This window comes from Ipomoea nil, unplaced genomic scaffold (genome assembly GCF_001879475.1).
Source record: "Ipomoea nil cultivar Tokyo-kokei standard unplaced genomic scaffold, Asagao_1.1 scaffold3142, whole genome shotgun sequence".
NCBI lineage: Eukaryota > Viridiplantae > Streptophyta > Magnoliopsida > Solanales > Convolvulaceae > Ipomoea > Ipomoea nil.
The window spans coordinates 1,255,001-1,276,910 of NW_017619570.1; positions in this window are offsets into that span (position 1 = coordinate 1,255,001).

Below are 21,910 nucleotides of genomic sequence, written 5' to 3' on the forward strand. Positions count from 1 at the left end.
GGCTGGAAGGAAATTGTTGTCTATACTATTGAAAGTTGGAACGATTCTGAACAAACTGGTTCCCTTGTGAGTTCCCATAGCTAAGGTTCGGGTGATCCCTCCATCCAGGATTATATTTATTAGAAAATGGATCATACTTACCTTGAGGTTGTCCAGGAAAACCTCTAGCCATGTTGACTTGTTCAATAGGTTCTTCTTGAAGAGTTGGGCAGGCATCAGTTTGGTGCCCAACTACCGAGCAAATTCCACATGCTTTTACAGTTTGCATATTGCCTACTGCTAATTGACGAACAAGAATAGTTAAACCAGTAATTTGTTGTTCAAGAGCAGAAATATTTACCTCATTCACTTGCTTAGACGGTTGGACAAGTCTATTGCCAAACTGTTGAGAATTTGCAGCCATGTTTGCAATTAGAGTTCTTGCAGCGTCCGGTGTCTTGTCAACTAAAGCACCACCTCTTGCAGCATCAATCATGCTTCTATCCATTGGAAAAAGTCCTTCATAAAAGTATTGAATGAGTAATTGATCACTAATTTGATGGTGTGGGCAGCTTGCACATAGTTTCTTGAAACGCTCCCAATATTCATACAGGGACTCTCCATTGTTTTGCCTTATACCACAGATTTCTTTCCTAATGTTGGCCGCCCTTGAAGCTGGGAAATATTTTTCAAGGAATGATGTCTTTAAGTTATTCCATGTGGTGATGCTCCCAGAAGGTAGATAGTATAGTCAATCCTTCGCTGAATCTTTCAACGAAAAGGGAAAGGCTCTCAACTTGATTTGTTCTTCAGTAACCCCTGTGGGTTTCATACTCGAACACACCACATGAAATTCCTTTAAGTGTTTGTGTGGATCTTCACCTGCAAGTCCATGAAAAGAAGGCAAAAGATGAATTAACCCAGATTTTAGTTCAAATTGTATATTAGCATCCAGAGCGGGAAAAGTAATGCATAAAGGTTGCTGATCCAAATTTGGAGCTCCAAGCTCTTTTAAAGTCCGATTTTGAGCCATGGGTTCCTCTTCTAAATCAGAATTGGTAGAATCGGTAGCCAGATCACTAAACTCCAATTTTCTCAAAGCTTGTTTCTTCCACCTGCGTATAGTTCTTTCAATTTCCGGATAGTACGGCAAGATTTTTTGATTAGCAGATCGAGTTATAGGCATAAACAAAAAGGAAATATATTGCAGCAATTATGTAAAAGTAACGAACGAAAAGATTTTTTTTTTAATTTTTTTTTTTTTGGGACAAATGAAAAGCAAATAAACAAATAACAAAATAAATAATTAAATAAATAAACAAACACAAAATAAGCTAGAAAATCTCCCCGGCAACGGCGCCAAAATTTGGTGAGCTGTCGTAGGCTCCCAAATTAAAACCTTACAAACGTAGTAGTGGGAGTAAGGATCGATCCCACGAGGAGTAACCAGTTTAAAATATGTGCTCAAATTAAAGGAAGGGGGGTTTGGAATATATCGAGAATAAAGATAAATTAAAAGAGAATTTAAATAAACAAGTAATTTAACTGAACGAATAAAGCAATGAAAATAATATATCGAAAACACTTATAATAAGAAACCTTGGTTAGTAAAGATCCACCACCGGAATTCAACACTGATCATTGATTAATAAAGTAATTAATATGCAATTGAATATTTGTCGTGAAATTATTTCATTCCTGTTTTCCCTTAGTTATAGGTAAATAAAGCACAAGCGGTTTAATTACCCCTAACTACTAAATAATCTAAGACAAGCGCTATAGATTTAATTTAATAGCAGCAATAGGAACTAGGAAAACCGACAAACTAAATAACACAAGCACAAGCGGTTGCATTTAATTTAGGAAAATATTCTACCCGAGACCAATTATCACTAAGCCGTCAATAATTAACCTCAGTTGCTACTGAATATTAGAATAATTTGTAGCACAACATTATCTAATATAGCAAATAATTATATCACATAAATAACTAGTAGGCCTCCCTAGCAATTAAATGATACAACTATTCAAATAATTTAGAAGAATATTTAGTATTCAAAATGCATAAAAACATATATATAATAAAGTTAAATAAATAACCTTACAGCGTTATGAACTCCGGGGCTTCAATTCACTAAACCAACTAGAAATTAGCCACAAATGGACATTGATAACAACTTCAACGAATACTATAGAGGAGGGAAAAATGAACATTTTACAATAAAACACTTATACTATTTATACACTTTCTAAATTAAACCTAATGAACCTCTACCACTTATTCTCCTATTTTTGTGGCATGTCTGATTTCTTCTGTTAGTTGTGCTGCTTACCTATTCAAAAGGAAAGAAAGAGATAAAATGTTAGGATTAATAAATTCAATTGCAATGGATTGGACCACAACATAACTTACATTTATAATACATACATATATATATATATATATATATATATATATATATATATATATATATATATATATATTATATATTATATATATTTAGTATACAGTACGTAACATATATATATATATATATATATATATATATATATATATATATATATATATATATATATATATATATATATATATATGTATGTATATTTAGTACAATATTTAGTTCATTAATTGTTAAACTCCAAAAAGAACAAATTATTAAATAATATTAAATAATTAATGCAAAATTATTATAAAGATGTACCTAAAATATGAGTGTAAAATATGCCCGTCGGACACAATTCATCTTCTAATATCAAGATTCGGTAGGAATACCACATAAACATCAAGAACATTATACAATTATCAAGAACATCATATAATCATCAAGAACACAATATAATCATCAAGAACCTCTTTTCATCATCAAGATCATCAAGATTACCCATGGAATCATAACATCAATTGTCAAGATCAATATAACGAATCATCAACACACAAGAATATGGGGAAAGCCTAAAAGGGGAATCATAGCTATGAAAATAGGTTTTGTTGAGACATGGGTTACCTCTTAGCCTTAATTAATACCTTGGCTATGAAGGGTCTTTCTTTAAGCTTCCTTCTTTCTTGATTTCTCCTAAGGGAATTCTTGGAACTCCTTGGGTGGTGAGAGATTATTGTGGTGGGGGTTCTAGGTGCCTCTTATGTCCCCTATTCATATACCTAGGAGTCCTAATTAGGGTTTAATATTATAGGCTTGCTAATTCTATTCCTTCTAGGACTAGGGGTTGGGTTTTAGGGGTGAGGGCCCACGGACTATGGTGGGCCCCCTTTTCCAAATTAATTAATGTAACTTAGTTATTTCTTTAGGCAATTGGTTAAATGATCAATCGGTTTTAGGGGTCGTAACACGGGGTGTTACACTAGTGGTTACTGTGCTAAAGGCACAAACCCACCTTTGACTAGCTTTCCGTTGAGCATGTGTCAGGTTATAAGTGTTGCGGTGTCATGTCAGGGCTATATACGCTGACCCCTTGATATTGGCACTAGAGGTGCGGATCATGCGAATGGTACTGCAGCGCTATCTTGATATGTTGGTGGATGAAAGGTGGATTGTCGGTGGTGGCATGTAGTTTCTCGGAGGAATAAGGGAAGCGATATAAAGGTGGCCTAGAGGTATAGGTTGGAACTGATATAAGGACGGAGGGGAGCTACAAGGTTGGAACTTGGTATAAGGTTAGAAGATGGATTGTGTGCCTTGATGAATACTTGCTAATTGATTGTTTTTCAATGCCATTGTTGTCTCTATTTGCTATTTATATGCTTATCTGTCTATTATGTCTTGTATCGTGTTCTTAAGATGCATGCTAGTCTTTATGATTGTTCTATAATATCAAGTCTGTTGTTGTGTCTTGAGTCTTGATCTTGGATTTAAATTAGTGTCTCGTAAGTATATATGTATTCTAGTTTCAAAATGATTTCTTATATCTACCTATATTGTACTTAACGCGTTGGAGTGGGTTACTAGCAATATTCACTGACGGTTGTTACACCAAATGTTTTCAGGACCAATTGAGTAGCATCGGAGCGCGCTAGTCAGATTCGTGGACTTAGTTTAGATAGTTCTAGTCTTGATGAGATGGCATGCGTGCCTTGATTTACATTTGGATATTCATGATGGTTTATGCTTTGTAAGATAGTTTAGCCTGTGCATCTGGGTTATCTAGCTCAGATGTGGCATAACACCCCGACTACTATGTTTAGTTTATGCTCTGTTTGGGATTTAAATATAAGATTCACCATTATTTTATAGTCTTTAAATATCTTAAAATTCAGGGGTGTTACACCAGCTGTCTGGTCACGCTTGAGGATCAAAATATGTTTATTTTGCGCGGTCTTCGTCCCGAATATTGGCCACTCGTTGCGTCGTTGGCAAGAGGACCTCTGGTGTTGCTGAGTGAGTTGTCTGACTTTCTGGTTTCCAGGCTTTAATTTGTGCAGATGATTCTGACGAGATGGCTGCTCCGGCCGCCATGGCGACTCAGCGTGGCGGAACTAGCCGTGGTTCACGTGGTCGGGGTTGTGGCTACAATCGGAATGTTGGTGTCGATGCCAAATCTGTAATGGTGGAGGCCATTTGGCCCTGAATTGTTTCTGGTGGTAAGCCGCTGCTCCCGGGCCACAGGCGCATGTCGCTTTTCTGGTGGATGATACGAGTTCCGTCGGCTCCTAGCAGTGGTTTCCCGATACTAGCGCCTCAAATCACGCTACCCCAGATCGTTCATTGATGTCGTCTACAACTTCCTACTTTGGGCCTGACACACTTCGGGTTGGGAACTGTAAATGTTTACCCATTATTAGTACCGGTTCTACTTCGGTAGTCTCTTCTAATAAGTGTTTTAGATTGTATGATGTTATCTTTATTCCTGGGTTATCTGCATCTCTATTGTCTGTTCAGCGTTTTGCTAGAGATAATAGTGTGTTTTTTGAATTTCACTCGGACGGTTTCTTTGTGAAGGATCTTTCAACCAAGGCGGTCCTCTATAAGGGGCAGGCCTCGGATGGTCTTTATTCATGGCCTATTTCTCGTTAGAGTCCTGCTACGTTAACAACTACTTGTGCGTTCTCGTCCATTTGCATAGTCGGTTGGGTCACCCTCACGTTCGTGTTTTGTGCCAAATCTTGAATTTATGTTCGCCTATTTCTAGTTTTAGTGATAATTCTGTTTTGTGTCGTGTATGTATGCTAAGAAATTCGCTAGATTTCCCTTGCCTCGTGTTGAAACTACTACTTCACATGTATTAGAATTAATTTATACTTGTATTTGGGGCCCAACGCTTTCTTTATCTGTCAATAGATTTCGTTATTTGTTTTATTCGTCGATGATTATACTCGTTATGATTGGTTTTATCCCATGCGTGCCAAAACTGACTTGTATGTTATTTTCGACAAGTTCATTCTCTTGTTAAGCATTCTCTTGTATATTATTTTCGACCAAATCATTCTCTTGTTGAGCGTTCATTTAGTCGCAAAATTATTTTTGTCCAGTCTGATTTAGGATGAGAATATAAATGCTTACATAAAACATTCTCCTCTCTAGGTATCAATCATAGGCAGTCGTGTGTGTATACCCAGGAGCAAAAAGGGTCGAGTAGAGCGTAGGCACCGTCATATCGTAGAAATTGGTCTTGCCTTAATCACTCGGACATTTGTTCCTTCTCGTTATTGGGATCATGCTTTTGAGACCGCGGTATATCTTATTAATAAAATGCATACTCGTGTGTTGAACAATGATAGACCTCATTTTCGGCACCATCGTTTGAATCCCTCATATTCATTTTTGCGTGTTTTTGGGTGCTTTTGTTATTCTTGCGTCCTTACAATCGAAATAAGTTATAGTTTCGTTCTACTCATTGTGTTTTTCTTGGTTATCCACCTTCGTCTCGTGGCTACCGTTGTTTGGATCTTGCTAATAATAAGGTTTTCATTTGCTGCCATGTGCGGTTTGATGAAACCCTTTACCCTTTCTATTTTATGACTATTGTAACACCCCGAAATTTCAAAAACTTTTAAAGACTATATAACAAAGGTAAATGATCATAAATCCCAAAACGTATATAAGAATACGGGGTGTTATGCCACACCCGAGCTAGTGAACTCAGGTGCACAGGCTAAATTCTAAAAACCTCAATCAGTATCAATACAGAATCATGGCACGCAGGCCGAAAGGGAAAACTATCTAATCTACGCCCCAAACCTCTAGCGCGCTCCAGAGATCTACTCGTCTGTGCCTGAAAGCCAAATATATCTGTTCAGCGAGAGATGCTGGTAACCCACTCCAACGCGTTGAAATACAATACATATAGATATATACATAGATATATGAAAACCATTTCAAAGCATGAAGATATATCCTAAGAGACTCTAGCTTTCAAAACAGGGAATAGACTCGACAGATATGGATAAGCACAACCAACAGTCATAACCAAGCATGCACAATTCACAGGTGTAGGGAACAGATATGACAGATAGAGATAAGCACAGCCAATAGTCATAACCAAGCATGCACAATTCACAGGTGTAGGGAACAGATATGACAGATAGAGATAAGCACAGCCAATAGTCATAAACAAGCATATACAGTCACTAGCATGTATCCTATGGTCACGCTTTCTTAACAATCCAATCACCCATATCTCATCACATAGCACACTTTGTTGGCGCCACAGGACCAATCGCATGCCCATACATGAGGGTCAGCGATATAGCTCTGACACGGCCCCGCAGCACCCTGCCCCGTATCGCAACACGGAGGGGTCGATCGCAACCGACCGATGAACCGTAGCTCATCATAGTTTGATCGCAACCAAACAGTGGACCGCAGCCCAAGAGTAGTCATCTGACCGCAGCCAGGAATATGAACTGCAGCTCATGTAAAACGTTTGATCGCAACCAAACGGTGGACCGCAGCCCGAGAGTGTAAATCTGACCGCAGCCAGCTTCTGAACCGCAGCTCAGGAATAACCAATTCGATCGCAACCGAATTGGGGTATCATGCACGTATAACACATAGCAAACACATGTAACCCACATAGGTACATTGGGGAGGCGAAGAAATCGTATAACGAAACCTATGCGTGATCATTCACATCTAAGAATAATCCTAAGGGGTTCATACTTCTTATGCCTAGGACAACGGCATACCAATTCAATTAGCATGCGATATATAAGACTTATTCAACCTACGAATGGTACCCGAACATCAAACTAGACATAGGCACGATAAACGGAGTCCGTTGGGACACCACGGGGGTCGGGGGAACATCAAACGGGGAAGCCGAAATCCCAAGGTGGGGTAAAATCCAGCGGGTAGCCGGTGGGTGAGGGGTTACCCGCCGGCTGCCCGCCGGCGTCGTGATTCCGGGCAGCGGGTGCCCGGCGAGCAGTCGCCTGCCCGCCGGCTGCCCGTTGCCGGTGACTTCAAAGTTGGCCGCAGGTAGGTGGCGGGTCCCCTACACCCACCTACCCCCCACTGACTCTTTCATCACAAAAACGCCCGGGAACCTTAGTGGAACCCGGAACCATGCTTAGACACTTTCAAACGCAATTGATAACAACACGTAGACAAATAACGGATCAAAAGCAGGAAACATACGGCACATATCCTATCATGCTTTTCTAAACATAATTAATACCCGAACATGCGAATTCCCACCCAATACATCAAGAACAACACCATACGAATTTCACGATACAGCCTAGGGCTCTAGACAAATCCAATTTAACAAGAACACGATTCCTCTTTAAACATCAACAACAATCAAGAATGGCACATAATCATCAAGAAACTAGGTTCCATCAAGAATCACACAATCATCAAGAATCCCTTTTCATCAACAAGATTATCAAGATCGCCCATGGAATCATAACACCAATCGTCAAGAACAATATAACGAATCATCAATACACAAGAATATGGGGAAATCCTAAGAGGGGAATCATAGCTATGAAAATAGGTTTTGTTGAGACATGGGTTACCTCTTAGCCTTAATTAATTCCTTGGCTATGAAGGGTCTTTCTTTAAGCTTTCTTCTTTCTTGATTTCTCCTAAGGGAATTCTTGGAACTTCTTGTGTGGTGAGAGATTATTGTGGTGGGGGTTCTAGGTGCCTCCTATGTCCCCTATTTATATATCTAAGAGTCCAAATTAGGGCCCAAATACTATAGGCTTGCTAACTCTATTCCTTTTAGGACTAGGGGTTGGGTTTAGAGAAGAGGGCCCACGGACTATGGTGGGCCTTTTCCAATTTAATTATTGTAATTTAATTCTTTCTTTGGATAATTGGTTAAATGATTAATTGGTTTTAGGGGGCGTAACACGGGGTGTTACAACTATGCAGGCTTCTGGCTCAGGTTCGGTGTCTCCTTGGGGTGTTGGCAGCGTGCGTGTGCCTCCCGCTTCTATGGTGTGTGCTTCGTCCGAGTCCAGTGTGCGGCCGGAAGCTGCGGCTGTTTCGCAGGTTTCTAGTTCCCGCACTGTTTCTAATTCGGTCTCGGTTGGCACGATAGTGGTCGGGCAGCCTGCTCATTCTCGACGTCATGCGCCCAAGTCGATTCTACCTCAGTCTCATGTGATGGCTACTCATAGTATGGGTCCGACTGAACATGTAGCATTGGTGTCTACTGCGGTTGTGCCTGAATGACGTGCTATTCTCAAGCAGGGTGCAGTACCCTGAGTGGCGTGAGGCTATGGATTTGGAGTTTAATGTCGTACTCCAAAATAATACTTGGTGTTTGGTTCCACGTACTCCAGGTATGAATATTGTGGGCTGTAAATGGGTTTTCAGAACGAAGCGCAAGGCGGATGGCTAGGTGGAGAGGTATAAGGCTCAGTTGGTTGCGAAGGGGTTTAACCAGGTTGCCGAGCAGGATTTCTTTGAGACCTTTAGTCTGTGGTTAAACCGGCTGCCATTCAGCTCCTTTTATCCATAGGTCGTTTCGCGTGGTTGGACAGTCAGGCAGTTGGAAGTCCACAACGCTTTTTTGAACGGCAATCTTACTAAGACAGTTTACATGAAGCAACCCCTGGGTTATGAGCACAGGTCTAACAATGGATCACGTGTGTTTATTTCAACTGTCGTTGTATGGTCTTAAGTAGGCTCACTGGGCCTGGTTTAATCGGTTGCACTCTTTCTTGGTTTCGATTGGATTTACTCCGTACAAGACTGATGTTTCATTATTTATTTCCACTTGTGATTCTGTTCAGTTATATCTGCTTGTGTATGTAGATGACATTCCGGTGATGGGTTCGGATTCCTCTCGTGTTGCCGGTCTTCTTGCGGAGTTGGCGTCTGAGTTTAAGATTCGTGACATGGGTGCTCCATCCATTTCCGGGAATTGAGTGGGTAGGATTGTGGTGTAGATTGTTGTTGTGATGATGCTTTGATTTGAATATCTTGTGGTGTTTGATTGATTGTTGACTATGGATGTCTTGTTGTTGAGGATGTTCCTTGTGACATTCTTGGAGTGGGGCCCAACTCCATGGATGGTGTTGGAAACCTAGATCTAGGCAAGAGATTGCTAGATCCAGGTAGCCTTAATCCTCTTTATTTCCCCGTCTTCGATCCGAGACGGCAAGACCCGGAAAGAAGTGGGTGCAAAGTGTTTGCTTAAATACCCCGTAGAGAATAAGAATTCCTACGGGTGGCGTATAGATCGAATCGGCTAACGCATTCACAATCCACTTCTCTTGACTAGTAGTGCACAATCAAATCACCACAAGCCGCCCATTTCGGGATTGACCAATCACACAATACAATCGAAACCCAATCCTAATCGTCTTTCTCTCTCAGAGTAAATCTCTATTTCTTAATCTGCTTTTCTTAGTTTTAAGTTCCTTGCAAACCAACAACGTCAAACAACCTCTCTTAATCGAGTCTTCAAGTATTTCGACAACCTCACCTTATCTATAGCCCAACTTTCAAGTTGTCATTCGTCGAGGGAACGACACTCGGGGTGGTTCTAACTCTCCGTTTTGTCAGTGCTACATACATGTGTGCAAATGAGCAAATCCCATTTTTCATGCTCGCACTAAACATGTTGAAATTTATTATCACTTTGTTAGAGACAGAGTTGCAAATGGATATATCCTGCAGGTTAATTTTATTTCAACTAGAGATCAGTTGGCAGATATCTCAACTAAAGCTCTACCTGGTCCTAGATTTGTTTTTCTTAGAGATAAGCTACAAGTCACTACTGTACCTTGTGCTTGTAATGGAGTATTAGGACACTATGTATTTGAGTTAGATTATGGCTCCATATCCAGTCTCTCTGAGAATATGTCTCCCTATCTCAGTCTCTCTGAGACTCTCTCTTTATATATACTTGTAATCTATACATTTGTAATCACATTACTGAATACAATTCTATCAGTTCTCATCAGTATCTTATTAGTATGTTTATTGTATGAAACTTCTATCAACAAATATTATTTATTTATGTTTGACATATGTATACATAAATTAAGAAATAGAGAAATATCTTATTCTAATGACAATTTGTGAATGATTACATAAAAACATTTTTTTTTTGAAAGCTACTGGCTCTATTACATTGTAGTATCTGTTCATGATTACATAAAAACATGATTTACTCGTAACACACAATCAAGTAGTGAATGCAAGTTTCTCCTGTCACCAAAACATAAACTATAAATGAAAACAAAAAATTAAAGAATTAAAAGAAAATAACACTTTTTCATTTGTCCCAAAATTAGAGAAAAATAATCATTTTTGTTATAAATATGTATTTAGTGTGGCCATTATTAGTATTGATTATGTAACGGTCAGGAGATTTATGAGTACATTATATCTTCCGTTATATTTGTGTATTATATATGTTGTGGTTGGATGTAATATGGATGACACAGATATGAATGAATAAGTATATCCTCTTGGCCTTGTCTGTTACTCTCTGCAGTTTCTTTGATCAAACAATCATGTTTGAGCTAATAGGTTACAACACTTTATCAGCACTTTGCTCTACATGTTATGGCTTGAGTTTGATTCATCCAGTATTCCGACAAACAAAGAAATACATGATGGATCGGAAAACACATATTTTGTTTGTTTTTGGCCGATCTATCGTCGCTTGTCACGATGGTATCGCCACTGTCTTGATCGGCATCTGGCTGTCGCAGATTGGCTTTGTTTTTTTCTCTCGGCTTTGGATCTGAGTGACTCCGCCCACCGCCAGCGACTCCAAGTCGCGCCGTCGTCCTCGCAAGCCCGAAAAAAGACGCCACGTCGATGGTGATCGGAGGAGAAAGCAGCAGCGTCGTCGCCAGGAACCAGTTCCGCCGCCGCCTCTCTTCCCAAAATGATCGGATGGTCGATCGGAGGTCATCTGCGATTTCTAATTCTCGAATCGCACCTTCGCCGTTGGAGACTATTCCGGCGGCTCGGTCACTGCATGGAGGATCGGAGGGCTTATATGGCGCCAGGGATGTTCTGTGAACATCCATCGCTGGTCTGGCCGATCAATCGGATGCCTGCGCAAATCCCGGGAGACAGTGCGCAGCCAGTCACTTTCCGACGGACTGAGGGGTTTGACAATGAAAACGACGGTGGCGCTGGTCGTGGATCCGGATGTGAGGCAAATCGGAACAAGGAATCGCATAAATGCCGTGGTGCATCAATCGTTACTGGCTGCAATAGAGGGAGACACATAGCTCTGCCTTCGCCGCTGCGCATGTTTGGTTTTATGTGATGGCCTGGCAAAAGAAAGCGCCATGGGGCGTTGCAGCGAACCTGGATTCTTTCTCCTTCCACTAGGCAAAACCAGGTTCCTTCGTTCAATTTTACTTCTCAAAATTGCCTAGAAAGTTTTGTTCATCATTAGTTATGGTTTAATTTAATTGCCCAGTCTGTGATGCACTAGGGAGCAACTATGACAAAATCCCTCACAAAATCTACATGATAGAAGTTAGTTTGAATGCTCCCCTATAGTATTACTAAGTGGTCTGCATTGAAACTTAAAACCCATGGTGCTACTAAATTAAATAGGATATGGTCCAAGCTCGTGATAATATGCCCATTAAATGATTCTGCATATTTCTTTTGTCTTGCCAAAATGAGTTTATTGAGCTTTTTGATGATTACAATTATATGTCATGTGCATATAGCTTCCGAATGACCATGAGATAATGCACTTATGTGATCTCTAGTGGAAATATAATTTGCACATTTTAAGGCAAAGCAAATTGGACATAAAAATGTTCTGGTATTCCTATGACTTCTGCACAAGACAAAGGCTATTGATCTGGATTATCAATTAAGTAATAGCTCAAATCGAGTCATCTCACTAGTTAATATGCCATTAAATTTGATTATTTAAGTAATATGCCAAGTATGACAATTGCACCTTCTCCATTATGTGCCAATTTATACTCATCCCTTTACCATAATTTTTTTATTTATGGTTGTTTGGCTGTGCATTCAAGGAAATTGGTGAAACTCACCCAAAAATTATGTTTGATTATCCATATATAAATTGCCGTTAAAAAACATTTGAGCACAAATTTACCATCTCAATTCTCAAAGCACATTTATATATGGAAAGGAATATTATGAGGCTGATGGAAGACCATCTTCTTTGGAAATTAGAGTAGAAAAACTACTCTTGGAAAAAGGAACCCTTTTGCATGTGTGTACACGTAAAGGTGCAATGGCGATATATGATTTTGAAAATCAAGTGTGATATGATCTCTGGGTAGCATTGCTGTACCCATTGATTTTGAATTGCATTATTTACGGCATTTTTTAAAATAAGGTTTTATTCTTATATTTGCCATCATGGGCATATATACAACACTACTATGTGGTATTTTTAGTAATTTGTCATACATGATACATCCAATGTATTGTTTCATGATTGCTAGATGAACTTATGTTTTTTTTAAATACACCCCATACGATATTGTATGTTGAGTACTCTAAATTGTTTCTCTAGGGAGGAATTATATTTATTTTGGGGACCTCCAGAATGGAGAAACCACCATACTTATCCACTACATATCACATACGCTAGTACATGATGCATTTCTCTATCTACGTTCAATTTTTTTTTTAGTATGCAACCCTTCTAGCAATATCCCATCATGAGAAATCAACGGTGATGTTGGTTGCATTATAAGATCTTTTCTCGGCATTAGGGGGAGATTTGAAATTTATAGTTAATTAAATGCCGAGAAATTGATAAAAATCTTCAAACCCATGTACTAGCCTTATAGAACCAGAAGTTCAGTCATTGAACAAATTATCTGCTAGAAATCTCAATGAGTGACTAAGTCCATAGAAAATATTTTAAGAGTTGAAATCCCCAACTAGGACTAAACATATCTACCATTATGCCAGAAGCATATATTGGTTTAAGAATTTACAAAACTAGATCTAGTATAGAAATTTCGTCACTCCAGAAATATAGAAATGTTATCCTGAAGATATTCGTCTAGAAGGCGAAAACCCCCAGTAAAATAGTAGGTGCACCAAATAACTAAAATACTGGGGAAGCGGAACAACCAAATCCAAATACTCTTGGGAAATGCCATATATTTGGTTGATACAAAATTGCCATGTGTATAAAAGATATCTACAAAGCTGTTACAGTTGTCGACAACATATTTTGCCTCTATTGCTCATAAATACTTAAGTCTGGATCCAGAAATAAAAATAGTAGTATAATGCCTGCAGCGTGCTAACTGTTTTCATAGAAAATAGCAATTAAGGCATACAAATCAGAATTCGCTAATAAAATGTGAGTGGAGGGTTTTCGTAGAGATCCAATATTAGTCATGGCTTTATATTCCGCTATTCAATAAAACTAGCAGTAAATAGATTTAGATATGTAGCTAATAGTTATAGTTATCACATATTTATATGGGTAACTTGTTACTTGTATTTAAAATCCTTGATGGATTTTCTCAAAATGTGATGAATGAAAATCACAAAATAAGAAGTATAAAAGTTAGTAAGTTACTAACTATGATCTTTCTTATAGTCAATAAATTGATTAAATGTATTTTCTCCCCCATAACAAAGTATGAAAATATATTATCATAAACATGCCTAGTAATGTTATATGTGATTGGGAAACTCAAATATCGTTTCCTCTTGAAAATATCCTAAATATATCCTCTAGTTTATCTTGAAAATCCCTAATGGATTTATAATTCCCGAAATGAGGATTTATTTAAGTGCCATTATTTACTTTTTAGAGAGTTGCGAATGGGGTTATTATCCTCATATAGAAGGAATAATATGTACCATTATGTGCTCAATAAAGAGTTGATAATGGACTTATTTATTATCTCAGTCAATATTTATGGTGTAAACATCAATGAAATATATAAAGAGCTTGATGATGTTAAGATATGAGATAAGATAACGAATAGTAAATCAAGGTACAAATACTCGTATTGATGCTTTTTGGCATGAAGTCATCATACTTGTTACAGATAAAATGTATATAGTTTTGCATGATATAAAATACCTTGATCCACATGAACTCCAGAAGAGTGATAAAATATTTGTTCAGAAGGTTTGCTCCAGTGACAAGTTAGCAAATATATACCTACAAAATATCCCTAAGATTGATATGTGTAGATAAAGAAAAATTATTATATTTAGGGGGAGCAACAAAATATAAACTATAAATAATTTTATTGGTCCAGATAATCATGAGAAAATATGATAAATTCCAATGACAATCCTGAAAATTGTACTATATCCCTTCTCTACACCCTTTAGAAACAATGATTTTACAGGCAATATAGAATTTGAAGATTGTTATCTTCAGGGGGAGACAGGAAGTACATTCACTCAAGTCAATCATGTAGATTGGTCATTCATGTAGATTGGGTCTTAAAATGACTAATAGTTATACATTTTGCAGCATATACATACCATGTAATTTTTTCCTCATTAGGTTTTTCCCAATGGGTTTTCTAGTGTGGTTTTTAACGAGGCATGAGTATGATATAGTAATGACAATAGGGAAAAGTTGCAAAATAATTGGTTAATAAATGAACAAACTCCAAAATCCTGAAGATTATGCAGATTATGCCCTGAAGGCTTATGGTGTACTCTTTTTCCCTTAACTAAGTTTTTCCCACAGGGTTTTCTTAAGTTAAGGTTTTTAATGAGGCGACCAATACAATATATGTTTTTACATATATCATATACTCTTTTCTTCAACTAGGTTTTTTTTCCCACGCGGTTTTCCTAGTAAAGTTTTTAATGAGGCATGAATCTATTTTCTATTGTACTCTCTTATTGTCTAGGTTTTTCCCACAGGGTTTTCCTAGAAAGTTTTTAATGAGGCAAGATCGTGGCCAAATAATGTCCAAGGGGGAGTGTTATAAATATGTATTTAGTGTGGCCATTATTAGTATTGATTATGTAACGGTCAGAAGATTTATGAGTACATTATATCTTCCGTTACATTTGTGTATTATATATGTTGTGGTTGGATGTAATATGGATGACACAAATATGAATGAATAAGTATATCCTCTTGGCCTTGTCTATTACTCTCTGCAATTTCTTTGATCAAACAATCATGTTTGAGTTAATAGGTTACAACAATTTTCATCCATCAATTATATCTCATCAGTATTTATGTTCATCCATCGTGAAATTAATTTTTGATTCTTTAATTTTGTTAGGGTTACATTACGGAACAAAAAATACAATTTTATAGATAATTAAGGGAAAAAAAGACTACGAACTTTATGCATAATTTAAAGGAAGAAAAAAAAAAGGTACCATTTGCAATCACTGTATATATACGGTGGTTATACTGTGGACCGCGGCACCGCAGTCAAAACGGCATCCGTCATTATTGTTAACGGAGTGCATATTTTTTCGTGTGTTAATTACCAACTGAAACTACAGTCTATCTAAACTGACACTACAGTGTATGTAAACCGACACTGCCTCACGTATTATTTTATATATTATCAAATGAAACTGCAGTTATATCAAAATGATACTGTAATTGTGGTGAAATGAAACTGCAGTGCATACAAAATGAATTTGAATAAAATTTCACATATTTGAGTGTATATTCTGCAATGAAGCTGCAGTTATATCAAAAAATTATCATGTAGTTGTGTTTTAATGAAAGTATAGTGTATATAAAATAAAATTAAATAATATTTGCACATATTTGAGTGTATAAATAACGAATAAAACTGTAGTTATATCGAAATGAAACTGTAATTCTGTTAACTGAAACTGCAGTGTATACAAAATGAAACTGAATAACAGAGTTACTTTTTGCGGAACGGTGCGAAATGGATGCCATTTTTTATCATTAAACAAAATGACGTTTTGAAGCTCGATGCATAATCGATTATGCACGGTGCACGATATAATTTGCGGTATATATAGCCGACGGCTGAAACAAATATAATAGTATTAGTAGGTACGTTATAATGACTAATTAGTATACATTCGCCAAAGGATTAGAATGGAAGGTCGTATTTGGAGCAAGTTGAACCCATATTCAGTGGGCTGCATATAAATGTTTGGTTTAAACGCACTAAACCCTCATGTCATGAGTCAGGAATCTAATTGCTCTGGTCAAACCTTTAAGAGTTGTAGTAGATTAGACCTCAAGTTAGGGGGGAAAGCACTATAAAAGCACTATTTACTTAATTCTTAAATTATTTTTACAATTTATTATTATTATTGTTGTCGTTATTAATTTTATTATTACTAATATTATAATTACAAAGACAAACTCCGTACTCCGTAGTTAATAACAATTCTGTATTAAAAATATAAATTTAAATAGGAATAGAATAAACATAACTACAGTTTTATTCGCTAACCCTTAACACAATTTTATATACATAGAGTCACTCTCCCGTTAGACCGTAGACCAGTCGGGTCATGATGAGAATGTAGTACTTATACTGAAAAATGTAATACTTTTTTTTTTTTAGTAAGAGGGATCCTCCGGATCCCGTAGATTAACGAAGCCTACTAGTTACGAACGTCCCGGTCAAGCAAAGCTATATATCAGGCCGTCAGGGGGCGAACCAAAAATGAAGTGCCCCACGCACTAGATTGGCCAAGGTTGGCTAGGAAATCAGCACATCGGTTGCCTTCTCTGAATACGTGGTTCATCTTGATTTCTTGAAATTGCTCCTTGAGGAATTTGCAATCGGAGATAAGAGTATCAGCTTCCGAATGGATTCCTGTGGTCTTCTCAATGGCTTTTAAATCCGATTCGGCGACAAGTTTCTGAACACCGTGGCTCCTTGCAAGATGCAAACCTTCATGTAAGCCCCAAAGCTCGGCAATGAAATTATTGGCGCGCCAGATGTTGGAGATGAAACCAGTGATCCATCGCCCTTGTTGGTCACGAATCAGACCACCAGCGCTGGCCAAGTTTGTTGTTGCTTTCATGGAACCATCGGAGTTGAGTTTGACGACGCCTGCGTGAGGAGGGGACCAAGAGACCCACACCTAGGTAACCGGAAGAGGGCCTTTTCATTTGTGGAGGTGACGTTGAGCATCCACTGCTTCTATCTTTGCTCTTCTCAGAATGTCCTCCGGTGGCGTCTGGGAGTTATCGAATACTAGCCTATTGCGCGCCTTCTAGAGATTCCATAGGATATGTGGGAACATAATGCTCCATCTACCGTCCAACGACTTCTTCTTCTTAATAGAGCAAAATTTTTCAAGCCAGGACAGGAGGGGAAGATGGTTACGTTGCTGGTGAAGAAAGTGGCTGGCGGGTTTGCCTGGCTCCAGCACTGCGCCGCCGGGTCACATTGCCTGAAGATGTGATCAAGAGTTTCGTCGCCGACACCGCATCTCGGGTACCTGGGATCGTCCGTCAAGCCTCGATGTCATCTTGGTCGTTGTTGACTGGAAGAGGAGTGGCCCGGATGAGATCGAGGATCTCGGCCGGTACAATATTCCCCAAGGCAGTGGTGTCCCTACAATTATGGGCAGTGATGAAGTCCTTCACCTGAAAATTGACACTGTGACTAGGAACAGAAATATTTGTGTAATTAACAATAGGTTTGTCACCACCCACCAATCGTACCAAAAACTGATCTTGTTTCCCTTGCCAACTTTCCATTTGACACCCTTCGAGAGAACGCTTTTACCTTTCATGATGCTATGCCAGCTCCAGGAACAATTCAGGGTACAAATAAGATTCAGAAAATCCTCGTCCTTGACATATTTTTTCCGGAGGACTTTGATCCATAACCTGTTCTGGTTAGTGAAGAGTTGCCAGGCTAGTTTAGTCAGGAAGGCGAGATTGAAGTCACATGCCTTCCTGAAACCCATGCCGCCAATATCTCTTGGTTTACATATTTCCGCCCAATTAACAGTATGGATCTACTTAACGTTATCTGTGTGCCCCCACAAGAAATTCCTGCAAGTCTTATCAATATCATTACAGGTACTTACTGGGAGAGCCATGGACTACATTGTATAGGTCGGGACGGTTGCAAGGGATGATTGCACCAGGATCCTTCTACCGACCTTGCTGAGAGAGTTAGCTTTCCACGAGGTAAGCTTCCTTCTCATCTTGTCAATGACCGCGGTAAACATGTCTTTGGAAACACGTTTCTGAAGCATGGGGATACCGAGGTAGGAACCATGGTTGGGGGCAATGGGAATATCCATTTTTCCGTTGATGCTCTTTTTAAGACCTGCATTTGTGTTCGACGAACAAAAAATAAGGGATTTGGAAAGGTTTACCTTGAGCCCTGAAGCTCTACTGAAGTTTTTGAGACAATCCATCATGATTGTGGCTTGGCGCTCCGAGGCTTCCCCGAAGAGCACGAGATCATCCGCAAAGAAAAGGTGAGATAGGCCGGTCCCTCCTCTAGTTATGCAGATAGGTTTCAACAAGCCTAGCTCCAATTTGCTGTGAATTTCATAGGCAAGCCTCTCGATCACAATGTTAAAAAGGTAGGGGGCCAAAGGATCTCCTTGTCGAAGCCCTCGACCCAGGGAGAAGGACGGGAGGCGCCCACCATTCCAAAGGATGGATATGTCACTCTCGCACAAAGAAAACATGATTAGGTCAATCAGCTGTCTAGGGAAGCCAAAATCCGTTAAGGTACTATCGCGGAAGAACCAATCCACGCTATCGTAGGCCTTTTGGAGATCAATTTTAGCAATCAAGAACCCTTTTTTCCACGCTTTCTTTGAATGGTGTGAAAAATCTCCTTGGCAAGGATCATGTTGTCAAGTGTAGACCTTCCCGGAAGGAAGCTATTCTGGTGGGGACCGATAAGATTGCACATGATCAGCCTCATTCTATTAACAATCACTTTAGATATCACTTTAAAAGCCACATTGAGAAGACTGATCGGTCTAAAATCAGCTGCAGACTCTGGGACATCTTTTTTAGGGATGAGGGTCATGAGGGCTTGCAGATGGCTTTTTGGCACGGTACCCTTCGAAACAGCCTGATTCACCATGTCTGTCAGGGCAGGGCTTATCTCACCCCAAAAATGCTGATAAAAAGCTGTTGGAATCCCATCAGGACCTGGGCTACCAAAATTTTTAATGCCAAAGGTAGCTTTCTTCACCTCAAGGGTCATAGCAATCATGGTCAGCCTGTTAGCTTGGATTCTGGAAAGATTATAAGCATCTATAATCGGGGCTACAGTTCTGGCATTGGAAGGGGTATCCCTGCAAAAAAAGGGAGGAGAAGAAAATTAGTAATATGGTTGGCCAGAAGAGTGGAATCGTTAGTCCAAACCCCCTGAATTTTAAGGAACCTAATCTGATTCCTATTCCTTCTAATCAAGGCCGAGTTGTGATAGAAACGCGTATTCCTATCCCCATCTTTAATCCAATTTGTCCTCGATTTTTGAAACCATAAGGCTTCCTCTTGGTCAAGAACATCGTTGAGCTCTTTTGTGAGGAAATTCTCAAGTCTTTGTAACTCTTCTGAAGAATTATAATTCCACGCTCTTTGGATCCCCTGAATTCTTGCTTCCAACCGCTTTTTACATTTAAAGATGTTGCCAAAAACATTTTCGTTCCAAGTGACACTGAGATTAGTCACTGTGTCAATAATCTTAACAATATCATGTGGCGCCCCACTCGTAGTGTAACACCCCCGATTTTTACCATATTTTTAAAACTTAAATGCACAAGCAAACATCTAATATCAAGACATAAAGCAACGGAAGCTATATAAAATCAGGGTATGTTATGTCACACCTATTTCAGACATAGGTGCACAGGCGAGAGAAACTAACAATTCAAACAAGTCATAACATGTCAAGGCACACAAGCCGCTAAAAAGGCTCACAGGCCATCAAAACATAACGTCTAGACAAGGTAGCTAAGCTATCTATCGATCCACATCTAGTGCTCTCAAACCTCTACTCAAAACCTGTAGAACAAGGAAAAACATAACATGAGAATAACACCTGGTCAACGAATATTGCTGGTAACCCATCAATACGCGTTAAATAGCATATATAGATAAGTATAAGCAAAACCATTTTGAAACGGAATACAGTATATACATTTCAAAACCATAGAGAGAAGTCAACTTCAAAGACTCATCAAACACTCTCAAGGAAACGGGAATCACCACCCTCACAACAACGACAAGACATCAAACGTGAAAGACAAACAACTCAGGATGCATTCTACTGATCACAAAGTAGAATACATCAAGACATGCTCATAAGCAAAGAATTCACATTCACACATTGGCAACTACATGCCATGGTGACAACTACATGTCACAAGTATCATAGTTCCAACCTTATGCCCTGTTCCAACCTTATGGCTACCCCCGGCCTTATTTCGGTTCCAACCATTACCTCCTAGTGCCACCCTGTACTTCTGAGTCCAACATTTTGCCTCCGGGGACCGTCATCCCCCCTCCAACACACCTATTCACCACCGAACTCTCAGTACACGATGGTACCATTAATTTCATTCACATAGCCTCCAACATGTGAGCCAAGCTCAGATAACACACCACCAATTTCAATCATAGTCACACAAGATCATCATCATTACCAAGAGGACTAAGGTTCCACAATAACCTTAATCGAGTATCAATCAAAGGGTACAACGATTACATACGTTCATATCATAGGAATCAATCAAAGATCACAACAAAGACATGAGACCATACTCAACAACAAAGGATCACAATCCAACACCAAATGATGGTCAACACAAGTTGCCAATCCCAATTAGAAAGAAACAAACCACACATACTAGCATTTCAACATCAAACTAGCATGCTTGAGAAACGGGTAAACCAAACGTAGTTCCAAAGAACATTCAAGACTCACATTAGCCCAACGAATCACAAAGTTAGACCCTTAGCACGATTCAAGACACCAAATCCTACATGGATTCCTAACATACCGTTCTAGACATACGAAACATCAAGAAGACTCACAAATAGCCCAATAAAACAACATCGGGAGGTCAAAACATCAATACCGAATCAAAAGAATCACGGGGAACAAATCCCCGGCCAACACCAAAATGGTACCCCGCGAGTGGGGCCACGGGTGGACAACCACCCGCGGTTCCGCCCGCGGGTACAAGCCCACGAGACCACCTGTTCCCCGCGGGTGGGGCGGCGGGTAGGCCTCTGCCCGCTGTTGCGCCCGCGAGTACCACATCCTATACACCATTATCCCTTCGGGGATTTTCAACAAGTCCAAAACACCCAAAATCACACACACAACAACAATATGACTTGAACCCAAGAAATAGCCAAACAATGGCATTCAAGAACCCTAAGAACAAGCTCTAAACATGCATTACCACAAGACAATGCATCAAATCTCACAAATCAATACAAGAATCACAAGTAGAAGCCAAGAAATCATCATATAAGTAAGAAAATAGGTTTTGTAAAGCATGGGTTACCTTTGTAGCCTAATAACTTCCTCTTTTCACCCTTAGAAAGCCTTTCC